The 9,359-nt window shown below is 41.1% G+C and overlaps 1 protein-coding gene across 8 annotated transcripts in view; it reads left to right on the top strand.

The window, feature by feature from the left end:
* The first annotated feature begins 209 nt into the window (after positions 1–209).
* LOC106594233 (kinectin) overlaps positions 210–9,359 on the top strand; it is a 59,829-nt gene continuing 50,679 nt past the window's right edge. For 7 of the 8 annotated variants that reach the window (XM_014186017.2, XM_014185788.2, XM_014185971.2 and 4 more), the window contains exon 1: positions 210–419. The gene's annotated coding sequence lies outside the window, so the exon portion shown is untranslated. Of the gene's footprint in view, positions 420–831; positions 854–9,359 lie in introns of those variants that run through there. The other variant, XM_014185676.2, reaches the window with a different exon arrangement.

The following is a 9,359-nucleotide window of genomic DNA, read 5'->3' as shown; positions in this document are numbered from 1 at the left end:
GCTTTCTGGTGGATATATTGTCTCACATTCCTACCCGCAAAAGGACCACCCGCACAGACAACCGGTAAAGTCATTTCAAATATAATGTAACACTTTTGCTAGAGGTCTTGAGTGGAAACTTTCATAATCACTAATTTATGCCCGACATATAATTCATGAAATTCAAATGTCGGGTTTCCAGGCTACCCTGGTGCACCCGGGGTGGTTGTAGTCTAATCGGGTGCATAGAGCAAGAGGCCATGCCTTCTCCACATCCTCTTATCCAGTCCCATCCCTTCATTGAATCATACGCTATGTGCTGAGAAAGACCGACCCGCCCCCGCGAAACCGAAACACAAGATACGGGCTTGGGTTGGAGCTGCTCCGGGGAACTCGCCATTTCATTTCAACATTTAGGGAACTTTGGCACTAAGACACAGGTATGTACATTGCATTTTCTCCTACAACATTTGTTATTTTTAAACCGATCTAGTCATTCAAGGATTTTCGTAGCTGAGACCGTTATCTGGGCCTGGCACTGCCTGAAAATAGGGACGCGAGAGTGGGTCAGAGATTTCAGAATAGAGGGGGAGAGGAGGGGGGCTGGGTCACTTTATAGGCGAGGCCTTTTGTTAGGATTGGCTTCAGGTGCTGTACACTGGGTTGGGTTTCAGAATAAAGCCAACATTAGCTGTGATTTTCTTTAAACATTATTTGTAAAATAAAGTATGTGTAGTTTAGACTAGAGCACTTCACCTATTTAAAATATAGAATAACGTTAGCTGTGTCCGTGCATCTCGAGACGTCTTGTCAGTGAGTGACGAGCCTTTCCGCAAATGTCACGATTCGTAGCACGATGACACAGGTGGAGCTGGCAAGTTCGCTTCATTTCTTGTTAACTAGCTTTTCTTCAACAATCCAGCTAACTAGATAAACGCCCAGACCCCCCCCCCCAAAAAAATGGCCTACCCCTATAGCTAATGTGAGTTAGGCGTCACTGGAAAGCCGGAGTTTGTTAGCTAACTAGCCACCAACATGTGCGCCCCTTGTCAAATAATGACATTAGCACGGCTTTGTAGCTAGCAGGTTCGTAGCCATCGCGTCAGTATATCGTATCCAGAAGAATTTCGCTGTCGTGTCCAACTCAGGTGTACGTTGCTAGCCAAGTTAACGTTAGTTATATAATACATTCGCATTATGATTAGCTAGTGTCACTAGTAGCGATTAACGTTAGCTAATAGCAGAGCAATATCTAACCACAGTGCTGCACGCTAGCTTACTTAGCTAGCTAAGTTACGTGCAAGGCCATGACATGTTAGCCCATGACATGTTAGCAAAGACTGAACATTATCGTCTTGAAACGGAACTGATCAGCCTAAGACTAGGCCCTATGCAATACCAGATAGTTGTGCTTAGAACATATGCTACTAGCCTGTTCTTAAACATGCCACAAACATCCCTTGTAGGCAATCTTTAAAGTAGTAATTTCCTTTACACCTATCTGTAGAATAGTTTCATTAGCTAGCTGTTTACATCATTACAAGCTATGCAACGTTAACGTTTCACTGTTTCAATTGACAGCAGGATGTCTTTTTTGGATTGTTGTTAGGCTTATCATATGATCTCTAATAGTGACTGTTCTGATCCTCACGTCAGTGTACATTTCTGTCCTACCATCTGTAGTAACGTTAGCTGTTGAGATTGAAGAATGAGTGATCCTTGAGGTTTGTGTTTAACTGCAGGTATTTTGAAGATGCTCTCTGCATGTCATATTTAACATTAACTGGGTTAGCTAAATCCCCAAAGTGCGATGTCATTTATTACAGACTGACTTATGACAGGGGCCATCTACAAAATGTATTGCATAACATTTGGGAAATGCTCACCTTATGTTGCAGCCATTAAGTATTTTTACAGTAGACTATATACTTCCATATTTCCACCAGTCCTGCCTGCATCACTGACCAAGATGCTGTTTGTATTGTATACAGTACATTCATAGAACCACGTCATCACACCATTGAGGCCAGGTTCTCTTCCTGCATCCTTTGGCTATGTAAAAATGGGGAAATGCACAAAATTTATCCCTTCCCACTCCCCCAGTATCTCATCTCAATTTTCATAAACGGAGACCATTAGAGAATAGATCATTTAAACGATTTACAGATTGAGGCATTTAGGACCAACTGCCTTTACCACTCCCCTGCACTTTCAAAGAGGCCAGTGCAAGTGTTTGATCTGCTCCTTTTTAAGTCATTAAGTAGAGAACTTGTCAGTGGTTAGCCTACTCACAGGTCCTTTCCTTTACATCAGTAGTGATTGGTCAGTTAGGACAGTGTGCATGGAAACCTCTAGTGAGTCTTATTCCAGATATGGCTTGAGGGGGTAGTTCTATTTGTGTGCACCCACAGGCCTGGCTGCTGAGATACCTTATCAGCCTCGGGCTACAGAAAGGAGTATTGTGGGATACTGAACTCACCCACGCTAGAGTAAACCTTTTGGCTTAACCTGGATCCTCCGGGATGTAATGGCTGGTTCTAATCAATGTCACCATCTCGAGTTACATGTATCACCAATGTGGTTATTGTGGAAAGTTGGATGAATATAATAGTTCGATTAAAATGTTTACATGCTTTGCAAGAACAATTTCCACAATAATCCTGTTCACATGGACATCTGAAATCAGGTTACCTGATAAATGCAGAAAACCGGCAATCAAAATAAACGTTCTACCTCAGCGAACATTTTTATTTTTACAAAACATTTGAGTACAGACATCTAAAGTTTGAACACCACTTCTAAAACACATGCGTTCCGTTGTTCCAGACACACTAAAGAGAGAGGCTTGCCCGGCTGGTGCAGATCAAATACACTGCTGGAATGCCGATTTAAGATTTTACATGTTCTAATAATTAGAAAGATTGCTCAGAAAACCAGGTTTTAATCGGTGTATGCTTACTTCGATTTTGATCTCACACAGATTTAAGGTAGGCATAGTAAGGTGACTATTGCATAATCTGCCTACTGCCATCAGTTTTAATATCAAATAATTACTGTGCATGTAAACGTAAACAGTATCTGTGAGCAGTTGTAAATTATGCTTGTTTGAGAATATAGGCCCTAGAGTACCAATATACTGTATTTATTATGGATCCCCGTTAGCTGTCAAGGCAGCAGCGACTCTTCCTGGGGCCCAGCAACATAAGATCGTTACATACAGTTTAAATACTTGACATTTCATAACACCTTACCCAACAGTGTATTAACTCAGGCCACCACACATCTACAATACAACATTCATGTATACATGTGTGTCTTATATGGCTGTGTGTCCCTTCAGTCCCTGTTGTTCCAAAAATTGTGTTTTTGTTTTTTTTTCTTTTCGATTCTACTACGTCATCAGTTGCCTGATTTGGAATGGAGTTCCATGTAGTACTGTGCGCCTCCCATAGTCTATTCTTAATTTGGGGATTGTGAGGAGACCTTTGGTGGGATGTCTTGTGGGGTATGCATGGGTGTCTGAGCTGTGTGCTAGTGGATTAAAACAGACACCTTGGTGCATTCAGCATGTCAACACTAATTACAAAAACAAGTAATGATTAAGTCACTCTCCTCCACTTTGAGCCATGAGATTTACATGCATGTTATTAACGTTAGCTCTCAGTGTACATTTAAAGACCAGCCATGCTGCCCTGTTCTGAGCCAATTGTAATTTGAGGTCCCTCTGTGGCACCTGACCACCTTAATGAACAGTAGTCCAGGTGCGACAACTAGAGCCTGTAGGACCTGTTGAGTGTTTTTAAAAAGGCAGAGCAGTGCTTTATTATGGACAGACTTCTCCCCATCTTAGCTACTGTTGAATCAACATGTTTTGACCATGACCGTTTACAATCCAGGGTTACTCAAAGCAGTTTAGTCACCTACACATTTATTTATTACAAGATTTAGTGAATGTCCCAACTACAATGCTTTTAGTTTTAGTCAAATATATTTTTATTTAACCAGGTAGGCCAGTTGAGAACAAGTTCTCATTTACAACTGCAACCTGGCCAAGATAAAGCAAAGCAGTGTGACAAAAACAGTTACACATGGGATAAACAAACATACAGTCAATAACACAATAGAAAAATCAATGTACTGTGTGTGCAAAAGTTGTAAGATTAGGGAGGTAAGGCAATAAATAGGCCATAGTGGCAAAATAATTACAATTTAGCATTAGCACTGGAGTGAAATGTGCAAGTAGAGATATTGGGGTGCAAAAGAACAAAAAATAACATGGGGATGAGGTAGTTGGGTAGGCTATTTACAGATGGGCTGTGTACAGGGGCAGTGATCGGTAAGCTGCTCTGACAGCTGATGCTTAAAAGCTAGTGAGAGAAGTTTCCAGCGATTTTATTTATTTTATTTTTTATTTATTTTTTATTTATTTTTTTGCAATTCGTTCCAGTCATTGGCATCAGAGAACTGGAAGGAAAGGTCGCCAAAAGAGGAATAGGCTTTGGGGGTGACCAGTGAAATATACCGGGTGGGTGTTGCTATGGTGACCAGTGAGCTGAGATAAGGCAGGGCTTTACCTAGCAAAGACTTATAGATGACCTGGGGCCAGTGTGTCTGGTGACGAATATGTAGCGAGGGCCTGCCAACGAGAACATACGTCACAGTAGTGGGTAGTATATGTGGCTTTGGTGACAAAATGGATGGCACTGTGATAGACTGCATCCAATTTGCAGAGTAGAGTGTTGGAGGCTATTTTGTAAATGACATCGCCGAAGTCAAGGATCGTCCGTTTTACGAGGGTATGTTTGGCAGCATGAATGAAGGAGGCTTTGTTGCAAAATGGGAAGCCAATTCTAAATTTAATTTTGGATTGGAGATGCTTAATGTGAGTCTGGAAGGAGAGTTTTTAAAGTCTAACCAGACACCTAGGTAGCTTTCCAGTTGTCCACATGTAAGTCAGAACCGTCCAGAGTAGTGATGCTAGTCGGGCGGGTAGGTGCGGGCAGAAATCGGTTGAGCATGCATTTAGTTTTACTAGCATTTCAAAGCAGTTGGAAGCCACGGAAGGAGTGTTGTATGGCATTGAAGCTCGTCTGGAGGTTGGTTCACAGTTTCCAAAGAAGGGCCAGATGTATACAGAATGGTGTCGTCTGCGTAGAGGTGGATCAGAGAATCACCAGTAGCAAGAGCAACATCATTGAAAGAGAAGAGTCGGCCCAAGAATTGAACCCTGTGGCACCCCCAAAGAGACTGCCAGAGGTCCGGACAGCAGGGCCTCTGATTTGACACACTGAACTATGTCTGAGAAGTAGTTGGTGATGCATGCGACGCAGTCATTTGAGAAACCAAGGCTATTGAGTCTACCGATAAGAATGCAGTGATTGACAGAGTTGAAAGCCTTGGCCAGGTCGATGAATACAGCTGCACAGTACTGTCTTATCGATTTTATTTATCTGTTATTTTACCAGGTAAGTTGACTGCGAACACATTCTCATTTACAGCAACGACCTGGGGAATAGTTACAGGGGAGAGGGGGATGAATGAGCCAATTGTAAACTGGGGACTATTAGGTGACCGTGACCGCCAGATTGGGAATTTAGCCAGGACACCGGGGTTAATACCCCTACTCTTACGATAAGTGCCATGGGATCTTTAATGACCTCAGTCAGGACACCTGTTTTAATGTCCCATCCAAAAGACAGCACCCTACACAGGGCAGTGTTCCCAATCACTGCCCTGGGACATAGGGATATTTTTTAGACCAGAGGAAAGAGTGCCTCATACTGGCCCTCCAACATCACTTCCAGCAGCATCTGGTCTCCCATCTAGGGACTGACCAGGACCAACCCTGCTTAGCTTCAGAAGTAAGCCAGCAGTGGTATGCAGGGTCGTATGCTGCTGGCCAAAATCGCGGTGGCAGTTATGATATCGTTTAGGACCTTGAGCGTGGCTGAGGTGCACCCATGACCAGCTCAGAAACCAGATTTCATAGTGGCGAAGGTACGGTGGGATTCTAAATGGTCGGTGATCTGTTTATTAACCTCTTGGGGCTAGGTGGGACGCTAGCGTGCCACCCGTGGTGCACTCCATCAACAGCAGGTGCATTTCAAGAGCGGCAAATTTGAATCCAAATAAATGTCAAAATTCAAATTTTTCAAAAATACAACTATGTTACACCATTTGAAAGATAAACATCTCCTTAATCTAACCACGTTTTACGATTTCAAAAAGGTTTTACGGCGAAAGCATAAATTTAGAGTATGTTAGGACAGTACATTTACAAGAGTTGTGTGTAATATTTTGTCAAGTCAAAGACAGGGTCACCAAAACCATAAAACCAGCTAAAATGATACACTAACCTTTTACAATCTCCATCAGATGACACTCCTAGGACATTATGTTAGACAATGCATGCATTTTTAGTTCTATCAAGTTGATATTTATATCCAAAAACAGCGTTTTACTATGGCATTGATGTTGAGGAAATCGTTTCCCTCCAATAACCGGCAGTCAAGTCAGCGTCACAAATTAAATAATTAAAATTAGAAAACATTGGTAAAATATTATATTGTCATTTAAAGAATTATAGATTTACATCTTTTGAACGCAATCAACTTGCCAGATTTAAAAATAACCTTACTGGGAAATCACACTTTGCAATAATCTGAGCACTGTGCCCAGAAAAATACGCGTTGCGATACAGACTAGACGTCATGTTGGGGAGATCTAAAATCGAAAATACTATGTAAATAATCCATTACCTTTGATTCTCTTCATCAGATGTCACTTCCAGGTATCACAGGTCCATAACGAATGTAGTTTTGTTCAAAAAAGCTCATCATTTATGTCCAAAAATCTCCGTCTCGTTAGCACATGATGTAAGCCAGCCGGACTTCTCGTCATGAACGAGGGGAAAAAATATATTTCCGTTCGTTCAAACATGTCAAACGTTGTATAGCATAAATCATTAGGGCCTTTTTAACCAGAACATGAATAATATTCAAGGTGGACGAATGCATAGTCTTTTATAACGTATTGGAACGAGGGTACCCAACATGAAGTAGCGCGCCAGGTGTCTAATGGGACATCACCGTTCCATGGCTCTTGTTCGGTCAGATCTCCCTCCAGAAGACTCAAAACACTTTGTAAAGGCTGGTGACATCTAGTGGAAGCAATAGGAAGTGCCAAAATATTCCTAAACCCCTGTGTTTTTCAATGGGATAGGTTTAAAGTCAATACAACACATCAGGTATCCACTTCCTGTCAGAAAATGTCTCAGGGTTTTGCCTGCCAAATGAGTTCTGTTATACTCACAGACACCATTCAAACAGTTTTGGAAACTTTAGAGTGTTTTCTATCCATATATAATAAGTATATGCATATTCTAGTTACTGGGTAGGATTAGTAACCAGATTAAATCGGGTACATTTTTTTTATCCAGACGTGCAAATGCTGCCCCCTAGACCCAACAGGTTAACTTGGCTTTCGAAGATTTTAGAATGGCAGGGCAGGATGGATATAGGTCTATAGTAGTTTGGGTCTAGAGTGTCTCCCCCTTTGAAAAGGGGGATGACCGCGGCAGCTTTCCAATCTTTGAACAGGCTTGTAATAGGGGTTGCAACTAGAGGTCGACCGATTACTTGGAATGGCCGATTTAAAGTTTTCATAACAATCGGAAATCAGTATTTTTGGACACCGATTTGGCCGCTGTTATTTAACCTCCCTGGGCAAACCTAGTCAACAGCCAGTGGAATCGCGTGGCGTGAAATACAAATACCTCATATGCTATAACTTCAATTTCTCAAACATATGACTATTTTACACGATTTTAAAGACAAGACTTTCGTTAATCTAACCACACTGTCCGATTTCAAAACGGCTTTACAGCGAAAGCAAAACATTAGATTGTCAGGAGAGTACCCTGACAAAAATAATCACACAGCCATTTTCCAAGCAAGCATATATGTCACCAAAACCACAGCTAAATGCAGCACTAACCTTTGATGATCTTCATCAGATGACACACCTAGGACATTGTTATACAATACATGCATGTTTTGTTAAATCAAGTTCATATTTGTATCAAAAACCAGCTTTTTACATTAGCATGTGATGTTCAGAACTAGCATACCCACCGCAAACTTCCGGTGAATTTACTTAATTACTTACGATTAACGTTCAGAAAATACATAATTATTTTAAGAATTATAGATACAGAACTCCTTTATGCAATCGCGGTGTCAGATTTTAAAATAGCTTTTCGGCCCATGTCAAACACGGTTTAAAATCAATTTTTATGCGATTCTCATAAAATAGCGATAATATTCCAACCGGGCGACGTTGTATTCGTTCAAAGAGAGAAAGAAAAACATGGAGAATTCACATGAACGCGCATCTCCAGTGTCACTGTTCACAGCCTGACCAGTAACAAACAGAGCTGCTGTACTTAGCCCAGAGACTGGAGAGACGTCATTCCACTTTCTGGCGCCTTCTGAGAGCCAATGGAAGCCTTAGAAAATGTCACATTACAGCAGAGATCCTGTATTTTTGATAGAGATGCCAATGAAGGACAAGAAATGGTCAGACAGGGCACTTCCTGTATAGAATCTTCTCAGGTTTTGGCCTGCCATATGAGTTCTATTATACTCACAGACACCATTCAAACAGTTTTAGAAACTTTAGAGGTTTTCTATCCAAATCTACTAATTATATGCATATTCTCGTTTCTGGGCAAGAGTAGTAACCGGTTTAAATCGGGTACGTTTTTTATCCGGCCGTGCAAATACTGCCCCCTTGCCCCAACAGGTTAAAAAATATTTTTTTTACACCTTTATTTAACTAGGCAAGTCAGTTAACCTGTTGAGACATTCCGCTAGCGGAACCCCGTTCCGCCTGCGGAACCCCTAGCCAACAGCCAATGGCATCGCACGGCGCGAAATACAAAACCAACTAAAATACCACAATTCAATTCTCTCAAACAATCAACTATTTTACACCATAAAGACAAGACTCTCGTTAATCAAACCACATTGTCCGATTTCAAAAAGGCTATACAGCGAAAGCAAAACATTAGATTATGTTAGGAGAGTACATAGACACAAATAATCACAGCCATTTTCCAAGCAAGCATATATGTCACATAAACCCAAACCACAGCTAAATGCAGCACTAACCTTTGATCTTCATCAGATGACACTCCTAGGACATTATGTTATACAATACATGCATGTTTTGTTCAATCAAGTTCATATTTATATCAAAAACCAGCTTTTTACATTAGCATGTGATGTTCAGAACTAGCATACCAACCGCAAACTTCCGGTGAATTTACTAAATTACTCATGATAATCGTTGAGAAAATACATAATTATTTTATGAATTAT

The sequence above is a fragment of the Salmo salar genome, chromosome ssa01 (genome assembly GCF_905237065.1).
Source record: "Salmo salar chromosome ssa01, Ssal_v3.1, whole genome shotgun sequence".
NCBI lineage: Eukaryota > Metazoa > Chordata > Actinopteri > Salmoniformes > Salmonidae > Salmo > Salmo salar.
Note: the sequence above shows the minus strand (reverse complement) of the source record. Positions and strands in the feature narration are given on the sequence as shown.